Here is a 13,857-nt window from a genome sequence, read left to right as displayed (position 1 = left end):
GAAATGGAGAGGACGAAAACTTCAACTGCGTATTTCCATGCTGGATACAACTGGAAAAACATCTTATTAATTCTATTCCACTATAGAAGCAGATTTTTTAATCCTTACATGAGAACGTAGATTACGCAAAACACTGGAGTTTGGCGCGTGCTGTCTTTTCATCCGTTTCTTAATCAGTTCTACTCGTGGAAGCTTCCGTCGTCTGAAATTATAATTTATGCATAGTTACTCCAAATTTTCATAACTCGGAGTCTCTAAAACGTGATATCAATTTAAAAAAAAAAAAAAAAAAAAAAGGAAGGGGCAAGGCCACCGTAGCAATTGGAAACACTGTCAAAAAAACCGTCAAAGAGTTTGTAATAACAAAGGCTACAGATGGACTCAACTTTAAACATAAAATTCTACTCAAAGAGAGGAAAAAATTAATGACTGCAGAAATAAACCTGCGGACAAAAAGGAACAATTATACGTAATTGAAGAAGACAGGTGGTGACTTAAGCCATATACGGAAAAGAATGGCGTTCAACCCTGTAATCTGTGCTTACTGTTCTGAGCCCACTCTGTGACATTTTGTTGTTGGATATAATACGCCAGGTCTCTGAGAAGCGAGCAAAAACCCGTACATCAACATCCGCTGCTACGGCGGAGTTTAATTTACCAGGCAGAAGTTTAATAACGAAACGTAATTGCCGAGCCGTGTGCCCAGCAGTAATCAGCTGACTTCAGAGCCCGAATAAAACTGTTAGGCACAGGATTTCATCACCGGAGCCATATGCGTTTCCATTAACAATAGTACTCAGATGGATTTACGTGTTCGCTGTGCATTACTCCAGTAAGTGAAAACACGATATGCGGCTATGGGGAAGCGGAAATAGTATAGGGATAAATCCATCTAGTGGGAACAGATGCAGCGAAAGACAGTCCAGTCATTTCCGTACTTGTCTTTTTTATGGTTCTGTATGTCGACGCCCACAAGAACACTCACCCAATGCATGAACTGCTCTTTTACCGCAACGTTGTGAACAAGATTGTATGGCTATAGTTTCAGTGCAGTTGAGAATATTGGGACGCAGTTTGACGCCAATGAAAGTACGATGAGCAGGAATGGGCTCCGAAGTGTAGAGTTTTACGCAAAAGCACATCTCTTACGCGATTCAATCACACGCAGTGCTGGTGCTAGAATCGTGAACTGCAGAAGTTTTGTCTGTGACGTACATCACGGAACTTTGCTACCGAAACTGTCATCGTAAATTTGAAGAACGCCTTCGTAATTTACTATTTTATTTACGAGTAATGCAGTTTCCTTTTCAAACAACAGAGCGCTCTCCGTTCGCAGTAGTACTGGCGCACGCCTCGTCTTCGTCGGAGCCAGGAACACCTTTCGCGAAAAAATGGTTCATGTGGCTCTGAGCACTATGGGACTTAACATCTAAGGTCATCAGTCCCCTAGAAATTAGAACTACTTAAACCTAACTAATCTAAGGACATCACACACATCCATGCCCGAGGCAGGATTCGAACCTGCGACCGTAGCAGTCGCGCGGTTCCCGACTGAAGCGCCTAGAACCGCCAGCCGGCTACATCTTCCACGAATTTGTAACAAATTAACAAAACTAACTAGAAGTAACTCGACGCAAGCAATGTTCGATACATTAGATCGATACAAGTTAAAAATGCAGAACAGATGCGACAGGTTAGAAGTTACGATATAATATTTTGGTGGCGCCGTGGGGTTGTCCTCTTGGATTCTGTATTATGGCATATGGTGATGGGAGGCTATGTCCATCCTGAAGCAGATGGGTTAAGTTCTTTGCAGTCCAACTAAAATGGTTTGTGGACGGAGCCAACTAGGCTGGCTTTCCCGTAAAGACAGATGGTTTCCAGCATTTGTTGGTAATAAATTCGCGAAAATAATATCGCCGGAAACAGCATTTTTCAGAGGAAATTTCTGCGTTTCTGTACATGAGTTTGAATGACTGAAAAGGCTCTTTGTTTAAACAATTATTGAAGTTTCTTAAAAGAGAAGGGGTTGGTGGGTGGCCCTCAAGGGTGTAGGTAGGATATTGTGTGTCCCCTAGGAGCGGAGGTGGTGTTTAATAAGGGCGGCCCACGGCAAGTACTACATTTTTATTTGGTTATTATTAAATTTAGCGTGTACTTGCATCAATATAACTTATAGATAACTGTTCTCCACACATTGCTATTACTGAAAAGCCAGAGACAAGCATATTCCTTACAAGGTACAACACAAAAATGGCTTCCAACATTGACAATGCACCGCTGAAGACGATCGAGGAAGCTCCTCGTTACGTTCTTAATCGTTTCTTGAAGAATAACCTCTGTCTCTTTCCGGATAGCGGCTTTCAGCTCATCAGTATTGTGGGTCGTGTGAAAAAATTTTGTTCTTGAAATTGCAATACAAGAAAAAAAATCAGGGACTGAAAGAGCAGGTGACCTCCCCGGCCATGGGATATCATCTAATCGTGAGAGTAATCGATACGGAAAGTGGCACCTCAGTATAACCATTGAATTATGGGTCTTACGAGCTGCAGTCCCTTCTTGTTAGAACCATATCGCGCTTAGACGGAAATGTCTCTCTACGGCTGTGGAATGAACAAATTGTCCAAATACCACTCGGAATTAACACTCCCTGGCTCCCCGCTATTTGTTTCAAAAAATATGGCCCAACGATTCCAGTGGACTGTCTAATGGCACACGAGATGCGACCTTTGAGCTATCCTCTCGGTTTTTTCATGGATGAGTTGCGGGTTTGAATCCTAGTAATACTGGAAGTTGTATTTATTGACAAACCCATTGAGACAAGTTTGCCTCATCATACAACAAATGATTTGTCAGAAATGTGTCATTCTGATTAGTTTCGCCAAGTAATTCCGTGGAAGAAATTTGGCCTACTTACTTCACCTACCGGCCATACTTGCTGAGTCACTTGCAGCTTACCGTGTACGCATGGAACCTTAAATCACGTTCCACAATCGTCTGCAAAGACGTGTGTGGTATTTGTAATGTTCTGGAATGGCGCAGACGGAATGGTGAGGGCTTCAAATGGTTTTAAATGGCTCTGAGCACTAAGGGACTTAGCATCTGTGGCCATCAGTCGCCAAGAACTTAGAACTACTTAAACCTAACTAACCTAAGGACATCACACACATCCATGCCCGAGGCGGGATTCGAACCTGCGACCGTAGCGGTCGTGCGGTTCCGGACTGAAGGGCCTAGAGCCGCTCGGCCACCGCGGCCGGCTGTGATGGCTTCATTGCAGACTTGCACGATCTCGTCGGATATTTTTCGGCGTTCGAACTACCATTTCCGGACTCTTTATGTATCACATTGGTTACACAACGCGTCTCGCGCAATTGCTTTCTGCACCTGGACGTTGTTCTCTGTGGAACAAGGAAATGGCAGTTCTTCCATGGCGCACTGCGCTTGGGAGAGCCACAAAGCTCTGCACACTATATAACTACTACATCGCATCAATTCACACTTGGACTGGCCAGCGTGTCATTGTAAAGTCAAAGACATACTGTGAGAGTCCGATTAGTTGTGGTAGACGGACGGCGAGAGCAAATATACGTCTTAGCACGACGGCCAATCGAAAAAGCGGGCCATCCTGTACTTCTGAAGTCGGAAATTGACGATCTTTAGTGGTCAATAAACTAGTTTTTCCAATGCGGAGAGCCTACAAGACCGCCAAAGTGTTCTTCCACGTGTGGGCATGGAATGTCTAACCAGTTTCCCGGTTGTGCATGTAGTCGGTCTGCAGAGACATCATATCAGACCGAGCCATTAACTATCTGGACGTGAAGTTTAATACATGGAACAAACTTGGCGAGGTCTAACTGGAGCTAATAAATTACTTTTGTGTCATTGGAAACTTGAAGTGTGGAGTTTGTGTGTGGTCTTTTTCCCTATTGGTTTCGAATTGTTGTCCTGTTACGTCTTTGTGGAGATTATCGGCGCACGTTGCTAGGAACTAACTGAAACGCGTGTACTGACTTTTAGGGGTGTACTTTCTCCTGCCCAGCACTCGAAACTCGGAATCTTTCTGAATGCTGCTAGATAGATAGGGTATGAATTGTTGGTTTTGAAGCAGTGACAAAATGAACAATGTCTCAAAAATGATTCAAATGGCTCTGAGCACTATGGGACTTAATTTCTGAGGTCACCAGTCCCCTAGAACTTAGAACTACTTAAATCTAACTAACCTAAGGACATCACATACATCCATGCCCGAGGTAGGATTCGAACCTGCGACCGTAGCTGTCGCGTGGTTCCAGACTGCAGCACCTAGAACCGCTCGGGCACTTCGGCCGGCACAATGTCTCAAAGATCCAAGCGAGTAAAGCGTACTTTGTAACTTTAGGAAGTTTATCCGGGTGCCCAAGGGGACATTTTCTAGTTAGTGTTCGAGGCAATGTGTCGCGTAATTTGTCTCGCACGACAAGAGCGCGTGGTGTACGGCCGCAGCAGCGTGCGAGAAGTTGCTCGAAACCATGACACCTCCCAAGACGAGACAAAGGAATGTTTCCAAATTAAAAGTAATTTTTGGTGTACTCAGAAAATAGAACGCTATTTAAACTGCTGTCATAAGCCAACAAACTGAGTGATCTACCAACAGAATTTCCGAAAAGGCGCTATTTCATTACTCTTTACCCATGAAGCCATCAGCGGATACGTATGAAAAAATATACGACAACCAGTTCGTAATGGCACCCTTTTAAATAGCTGCCCATAATTAGATATCGAAAAACAGAAAGAAAAATTCAAGCAGTGCTCCCCAAAGATTAGTTTGGATCAAAACAGGAAAAGGAATCAGAGACGCAATCCTCAAATTGCACTTAGTAATTGAAAGACGGAAAAAGAACAGGACATCATCCTAATATTTGCAAACCTAGATAAAGATTTCACCACAGCATAGATTTTAAGTCAAAGTCTTGTTAATAAACAAAAACTGAATTATGCCAAAATGTGTTAAAGAAAGTATTGCGAAACGCATTCAACGAAATCGAAAGTAAAATTGTGCTCACCGATCAGATGAAAAATTCAAAGTAGTTTTCTCTTACGTAAAGAGAGTAAACGGATAAAGTCCTCTGCTCAGTCGCTCGTTGCGGACAGTGGCACTGAAAAGGGTGACAGAACGCCGAAGTACTGATCAAACGTACGATGTCATCGTGGAATAGATTGTTAATTGGACCTGATCCGATAAATTTACATGACAATATAAATGTCATTCGAAAAAACTTCTAGTCTAGTACCAGTTTATCGTAGATCGTTGGGACTATAAAGGGCTCCATGTGATTGGAAAATGACGCATGTCATTTCCATTTTCAAGAAACTCTGTTGGACAGAGGAACAAAACTGCCATTGACGTCAGTTCGTTGTAAAATTGTGGATACGTTTCGAGGTCGCGTATTATAACCGTTTTGATGGTAGAAAATTATCTTTGTAGAATTCAACATGATTTCAGTATACAGTGATCTTGTCGAACAAAGATTGCTCTGATCGCCCGTGAAATCCAGAAGGCATTAAATAGCAGCGTGCACAGAACGATGCTGTGTTCCTTCAGACATGGAAGAATTTCGATAGAGTTCCTAGCTAAAGACTTCCTAATAGATACAACAATGCATCTCGTTATTATCGTGAAGAAATCATCAGACGTGAAAGAGTAATATTAGGCGTACCCCAAAGGATGGGTCATAGGGCTAACCTAAACGCATACTCACGGAATGTGTTAAGGAAAGGCAAATGATTAAATTCAAAGATGATGCTCATAAATTCCTCCTTCGACTTCAGTGTACTTTAGAATTCTCTTGATAACACCACACGTAGATCTCTGGCGTCGTCTTATATGGGCGGCATTACTCATAATCTCAATGATACATTCGTCTCGTATGTTTACTTCTTTCTCCTTTCTAGAGCTCGCATTTCAACCGCCGACATAGGTGCACATCTGTGCAGGTACAGGTGTGCGATTTTAAATATGAAGTATTGCGACTTCTATGTTTCATGTGTGTGCATGAACAATAGTATATTGAACAACTGTATCAAGTATTTTTTATTTATTGAAGTGAAAACCATGTAATGAGGATTTTCTTGATTACGACAAGCGCCGGTGTTCTCGGAGTCCGCTGCCTGCAACTACAACTGAAATGTAAGCGAAGTCCGATAGCCAAGAAAATTTCAAATAAGAACAGAACATTTCTAATAATGCAATCGTATTATATCTTACAAAAATGTATCTTCATATGCATATTCAATAGCATTTTGTTTTTTATTTATTTTTTACTACAACACAATTAGCGACCATGACAGGACTTCAGGGCACCGGTTGTGAGTAGCGTCTGTTAACTATTGCTATAGTAAGAAATTTCTATGACACCGTTATTATTCATTGAAACTAATTGTCTGTATTTTCTGTTTGCATGAATCACGATGGGGAGCAAGTATTGCAAGAAGGCAAACATTGAGGAGACATTTTGGAAAGGAGTAAGAACTGAGTGCAGGTTACGTAAAAATTTTCAGTCGTAAACTGTTTAGTTCGGCGCAGGAAAGGTAGGACGGCTAAGCAAGTTGCTTGCATGGTTACACTTGGTAGCGTCTGTTTTGAAGTAGATAGAAACCTTTTCCTCATTATTTGCCAACTTTCGCCGTGTGTTTATCTTTCGTCTTTAGTCTGTGTAGTTTATGTGTGATTTGATATTTGTTCATTTGTGTGTCTGTGTATATGTGTGTGACGCAGGTGAGGTGAGGTGATGGGAGGGGAGGGGAGGGGAGGGGAGAGGGAGTGAGAGAGAGAGAGAGAGAGAGAGAGAGAGAGAGAGAGAGATTAATTTATTATTTAGTCTAGTTATGTTTTTCTTCTCTGTTATTGTTTTAGTGGCTAACATGACCACTGAGTTATTACTTGTATTGAGTTGGCCATTATTTTCTTTTTCATTGCAAGTGCTCTTTGTATATTAAAGCTTACCTGTAGTGTCAGGAGCTTTTTATTGTAATTGTTCACTCTAATAATTTTCATATCCTGTTCCGTATTGGGTGGTTCATGCCCACGTTTTGTCAGATGTTCGGCACACGTAGAATGGCTATTTTCTTTCTTAAAGCTTCTTATATGCTCTTCAACCTAGTTTTGAAATACCTCAACCTGGTTTTGAAATTCCTATGTGTCATACCGAGATACACCATTCACATTCTTGATATTCCGACTGGTATATACCTGCTTTTTGGTAATTCTGTAGTTTGTCTATTGTTGTTTGAAAAAGTGAGTGGCATGTGTTTCTTGTTCTGTAAGTAAAGTGTAATCCTTTTCCTTTTTTTGGCATCTTTGTTATTCAGTGAGTTGATTTGTGTTTGAATTTCTGTTTGTCGTGTCATGAGTGTCACTGTTTCGTGTTTCTGTGTACTGTAGTGTCTATATTGTTTGTGTAATTCTGTTGTGTTTGTGTTCTCAGCTTGTTTTCATTTTTCTTTGGTTGTGTTTTGAGTTTGTGGTTGAGCCTTTGTAGTATAAGGGTGCAATTGCTTTTCGAAGATTATCTTTCAACAACTGAAAAATATCTTCTACTTCACCCACACACTATTCATTTGCACATTCTGATGAAATATGACTCTTAGGCATTGCACCAATGTTTCGTATTTTAGATGAGCACGAGGTAATGCTCTTGGATCTGGTACTGCACTCAGCAGTTAGGCAATTATCTGACATAGTCTCTTCAAACAGAAGTAACTTTTCTATAACAAAACCCATACACAAATACCATATCAGCATGCCCAGAATTTGCAAACGACTGCGGCATGCTTACGCGATACAGAATTGGTCTACGAATCACAATAACAGTTGACAAATCCAGTTACGTAAAGTCAAGCACAACTTCACAACCTGAACTTCAAAATAAAAATGACAATCTACGAATGAACCGATAGCAACTGGAGCACAAACTCGTGAAACGGAAAGTTATCTTTGTAACAAATAAAACATTGAACATGTTACATGGGATGGTTCATTCAATTGTGCCTGTGCTAACGTCTCCTAAAATATTTACTATTCTTTCTGGGAACTATAAACGCCAGAAAATATTACGGATACTCAGAGGACTGGCGCTAGATGCAGGGAACGGCAGTTAGTTCTGAGTCTGAGTTACCAGAAACAGTGACAGTTATAAAACACTTGGGAGTATGCGTTAGCAGCAGCATAAAGCGAACCGAAAACATGAAAATAATTTTAGATCAACCGGATGCGTGACTGTAGTCAATTAAAATAATACTAGGAGAATGTACTCACAAAAGAGTTAACTTATAGAATCTTCGATCGCCGATTCTTGAGTATCTCTTGCAGTTTTGAACTCTTATCAAGCAAAATTATAAGAAGAGGAGAAGGAGAAGTTCCCAAGAAAAGCATGACGTTCCATCTCAATTCGTTTAATAATCGGGATGGCTTCAAGGAGATGTTCGCCCAACTCCAGGGGCAGAGCTACATAAGAGGTGTCGTGTATCAAGCAATGGTTTGCTGTCAAAATTCGAAGAAAGAACGTTACAAGAAGAGTCAAACAGGATACTACTTCCAGCGAGATAAAACTTGAAAAATGACTTTGTGAGTAAGAGGAAGAGGCTTGCAATCCCGAGGAAACAGGGATCAAAATAAGGAGAAGGACGAATAATTTACAGCGTCCACAATGTAGATCAAGGAAGAGAAGTTCGTAATACGAAGGATGTACCGTGTACAAAGCTGGGGAAAACATCTAAAGATGAGTAAAAGTAGAATGAGTAGAGGTAACAATACAAGCGTTGCAGATGTCATTCCGCATCCGGCCGAAAGCAAGGAAGGCCTATAAGACCTGTCGAATGGAATGGACAACACACTTTGAACATAATATTGGTTAAAATAAGAAAAAAGTTGGTGATGAGTACGCGAAAGGTGCAAATCGACCTCCTCAACTTCGAAATGACTGAGTAAAAAGTGAAAGAATTTTCCTATCTAGAAAGTATGACTACAGTAAATCAGCACAGTAAGGTAAACAGCATAACACAAAGGGGATACAGCTTAATTTTAAAAAAAGTGCCCCACTGGTTGAAAACAGCGATATGGGATTGATAAATGAGTTCTTTAAAGCGTCGTCCGAAGCACAACATTGTGTGAAATACAAACAATAGCCCTTGGAAATATGCAGAATAAACTGGAAGCATATGAATGTTGTGTTATCGGAAACATTAAAAATTATGTAGACAGGTAAGGTATTGACATAAAGAGGTACTAAAAAGAATAGACGAGGAAAGGAGAAACGTCAGGCTAGTGGAATATCCGCTGCGGCATCATGAACAGTTATTTGACACTGTAGGAAAAGCAGACGGGAAAAATTGTCGGGGCAGACAGAGACTAAAATATGCTGAAGAGAATACAGCTGATGTTGCGCGTAGCAGGTATGTACAGATTAAAAAATAAGTATGCGAGAGGAAAGAATATAATACGTTTCACAACAGTTAAAGGCTGACGACCTAAGGGAAAAAAAGAGGCGCAAGACCTGTTAAAACATTGTATCAACATTATAGGCAGATAAGGATATAAATACGAGTACTTAGAAAGGACCCCTTTCAAACCTTGAAATGCTTACTGAAATTTTGCAATATTGTTTCAAAATAATATTCGTTGTAAATCATCCAAAATGCCATATGTGAATGTGCGTTCTCCACTGTATGGTACGTCGACAAGAGCAGTAATAGCGTTACAGAATTGTAGAACACGAACAAACAAAGCTCAATAGCGCTCCCGCACTCACGACTCAATGTGGAATATCAGACATGTTTGCGAAGTAGATATTTACCTTCCCGAGATAGATATTTGCTACAGATTCAGAAATTACTGTTCAGCAAACACATGATAACACACAGCGATGACAAATTTATTATCACACCCATCGGAAGCACAAGTGCCAGCTGCAACGAAAAGGTCCGTTTTCGTTGAGCACATCAAGCAGATACACGACACCCGGGCCTCGCCGTAATTGTGCTGCAATCGTAGAAGAAGACCTCTCTTGCAACTGAAAACCTTCGATATTCCAGTAACAGGCAATTTATGCAGTCGTCGCCTCGTCCGTCCGTCCTTTCTTCCTCCACCCCAACCCCCACCCTCCCCACCCCTCATGGCCACCATGCATTCTGTGACAAACAAGCCGTTCCCCAGAGTAGCGTAGCATTCCGGGAAATGGAAAGTGTTTTTGCACTTTGCAGTTCTGACAGCACATCATGCACGCTGAATTCTCGAAGATGGGAAGATGGATAGCATTCCTTAGTGTTTGCTGCTGCGCATGAGGACGCGATTCACGTCTTTCTCCTTCCAAATTGGTATGAAACCCAAGCACACATTACATTTGAAAGTTTCATTTCTTCGTAACGGAATGGTGACAACGTTACAAGTGGTGAAGATGAAGGGGGTGGTATGGTGTTCGTTGCATACGACAGATAACAAAATACAACTCTTCTTGTATATTCTTATGACAAACATATCACATAAACATTTCAAAATGCTGTCACCGGTTTCGACCAGCCACGGCTTATTGACTGTACGCATGTCACACTTTTTTACGCAAGGAACGTTTCTTAGGATCACCGACACCACTTCAAATTAAATGAAATTAAACCGTTGACTGTAATTTCGCAATAACACTGAACACGTTTTCAATATGTTTTCAGGCGAAGATTTAGGAAGGTAAAGATCAATTTCGTATCCCATCGTCGCCCACACAAGCTAATGTTCCGCCTGTAACGATCCCGAAGTCAACGGAACGTAAATTTCCGATGTTACAGACAAAGCATTGGATAACACACCTCGTGAGTGTGAATAGTGTTGTATAGATGCGAAATTTGCCTTTGTCAGCAGAGAGTAGTTCATGAATACTTTATATCAACACCGATATTCCACAAGCAACCTCACCGCGTGTACTTCAGGTATTACTCACACTTTTCCCTAAGTAGGATAGTAGGGTTCCTCCTAAAACGTTTCATTCTTGTCAGTGATAAGATAAGGGATGTATCATGTCACACATCCGGTGTCAGGTTACCCATTTAGGTTTCTTGTTTCCCCTCTCCCTCGAGCAACCACCGGAAATGCACAAGGTGACCCAAAGAATAACCCAGGCACTCCCCTCTCTGGACCAATGAAGATTATGCGCTCCCTCCACAGATTCATCTTCTATAACTGGGATACTTGTGTGGGAGTGGTCACTCAAGAGCTGCACAGCATACGGTGAGGATTTGTCCATTTGCTAATAACAAATTACGTCACTTGAGTTCTACATGTTAATATCAATATTACTTGACACCAGCAGAGACCACAACCAGACAGATATGTTTTCCTATTTTTCGTAGCTTCCCCAGTTTTACATGTCTTTCACCCATTTTTCTATTTTATAATTGGAAGCACTCAGGAGAGTTGTGACTATTTGTTTATAACAAATTATGTCACTCCAGGTCATTTTGTCTATCAGAGACCACAGACTGATAACGTAATTGCTCTCAATTTTACGTAGTTTCCTCTATTTAATGTGCTTTTGGATTTCCCTCAATTTTTACGTATTTTGTCCAATTACGCAAGACTGCCCCAAATGTTGCGTCGATGTCATGAAGCTCTCGGGCAACCACAGTGCAGAATTAGAAATCACTGACGCTCAGGACATCTTCCCTACTCCAGCTTTTATAACTGGGAAACACTGGAGCTGGGCACCATAGCGATAGACCGAGTCGGTTTGTTAACAACAAATTACGTCACTAAAAGTCTATCTGTTAACAACAGCTTAATATTTCGAAGTACCAGCAGAGCCCTCACCCAGAAATACACGCAATTAATCTCAGTTTTACGTATTTTTTCCGTATTTTCCGCAATTTTACGCATTGTACCCTATTACGCGAGTTATGCGTGTTAAGATCGTGCCTGTCATGTCACGACGTCGCGTCATGACGTCACACCACGAAGCCACATCGCGTCCCGTCGACGTCATGATGTTGTCAGCTTAAGTCCCAATGTATATACCTGCTAAGCCACCACTCCACTGACATTGTGCGACATCATTGTGTTAGAAACGAACACATTGGTAGAAATAGTAACGTTACAGAAAATTCTATCAACAGTACCAATTTCTAACGAAAGATATTGTACAAATAATACCACACTACATTACTAGAATATGTGACGTCATAGTAATTGTGATGCTTCGGCACAGAAATACTGTATTTGTAGCACATCGCTACACAACACACCTCTAGAGAGAGTCGTCCAGTATCGGCACCAACCCCAGCGAGAATCAAGCTGCCTGCTGGACAGTAGATCCCCCCCCCCCCCCTCTCCTGACTACGACGAGTGAGTGTGTAGGCGCGAACGCGAATTGCCGAGAAAGCTGAGGCTGGAGCCTAACATTTCTGTATCAGTTCTGCGTATAAAAGCTCCAAACCGTTTACGCGCCAAACACACCCCCTCCATGCCCGTCTATCGTTTCCTCTCACTGGACTATCACCTAGACACACCAGTTGTAAATCGCAGACACCTACACGGATACGAAACGAGGATTACTACACTTTCAACTACATATTTTGGAGTACTTTTTAAGGTCTTCCAACTACCCACCCCCATATACGCAGGTCATAGCAAATAGAAGTCTGTTTTGGATTTTTAATGTTTTATAGAGAATCTGAAACCAAATAAAATTAGAATTATATATTAATATCTTCAACTGCTGACGGACGTTGACATATGTCAACGGGGACAGGTGAAAATGTGTGCGTGAAAATGTGTGCCCCGATCGGGACTCGAACCCGGGATCTCCTGCTTACATGGCAGATGCTCTATCCATCTGAGCCACCGAGGGCATAGAGGATAGTGCGACTGCACGGACTATCTCACGCACGCCTCCCCCGAGACCCACATTCTCACCTCATTACTCGTGGAAGACATTCTTACCAAGTCCCGTAAGAGTTCGGGTAATATGTGTGCATCCGCACAGAAGGAGGTCATGGCCGGTATTGCCAGAACTATATACCTATATGGATATGGTGTCTGTTCTTTCGGACATGTCTGGCGTACAGCGTAACAGCTGTAGCGTAGCGCTGCACTCGAACGTGATGCTACATTATGCGGCGCGGGAGATAGAGTGGCACTCGCGAGTGGCAGTCGCTATCCCTCCCACGAGCATTTCGCCCATAAAACATCTCAACTGGGCTAGGAGTTTACAACGGGAATGAAAGTACAACCAAATTTAGAATGGAGACCGGAAGATCACGTGACTGGAAGTGTAGCCATCTACGATTTCTAGAGTATAAAAGACGGCTTGATAGCTACTACCGATCAGTCTTCTGTGATAGTTTAAACTGTCAACATGGATTCCTTAAAAATGTTAAACATCCCCGTGTCTATTACAGGAGAACTTGGACAATTTTGCTACTGACATTGACAACACAAATTGCAGCGAAAATGGTGTACTCCCCAGCAAGAAGAATGTGAATGTGCTTAAGCCCATAAAAGAACCGTTTCGCGACGACATTACGTTAGTCAAAATCTGTGATCATGTGGAATGTCAAGAACAGTTAGAAAAGGATGGTCCGTAATGTTAAAGAAGATGTGCCGGTCATTTAACTATTATCAACGAAGTAAATTCTCCAAGTTCGTCAATGGGAGACATGATGTCAAGGCGAAGCGGCCATTTCTCCTACATGGAAACGACAGTGTCACAGTAAGAGGAATACTGGGAAAAATTGGTAAGGAAGCATTGGAAACTATTTCAAAGAAGTATAAAAATCCTGTGGTTATATCATATAAAGTGGAATTAGCTGACGTTAAAATGCATATTCTAATGGAAG

General features: G+C 41.7%; 1 protein-coding gene and 1 non-coding gene across 2 annotated transcripts in view; both read right to left on the bottom strand.

The window, feature by feature from the left end:
• LOC124598646 (protein furry) overlaps positions 1-13,857 on the bottom strand; it is a 1,150,963-nt gene that overhangs the window by 847,262 nt on the left and 289,844 nt on the right. The gene's annotated exons all lie outside the window — the stretch shown is intronic.
• Trnat-ugu lies at positions 12,796-12,870 on the bottom strand. The gene has a single exon. It is a non-coding gene; the product is annotated as a tRNA-Thr (tRNA).

This window comes from Schistocerca americana, chromosome 1 (genome assembly GCF_021461395.2).
Source record: "Schistocerca americana isolate TAMUIC-IGC-003095 chromosome 1, iqSchAmer2.1, whole genome shotgun sequence".
NCBI lineage: Eukaryota > Metazoa > Arthropoda > Insecta > Orthoptera > Acrididae > Schistocerca > Schistocerca americana.
This window is presented reverse-complemented; position numbering and strand designations above follow the sequence as displayed.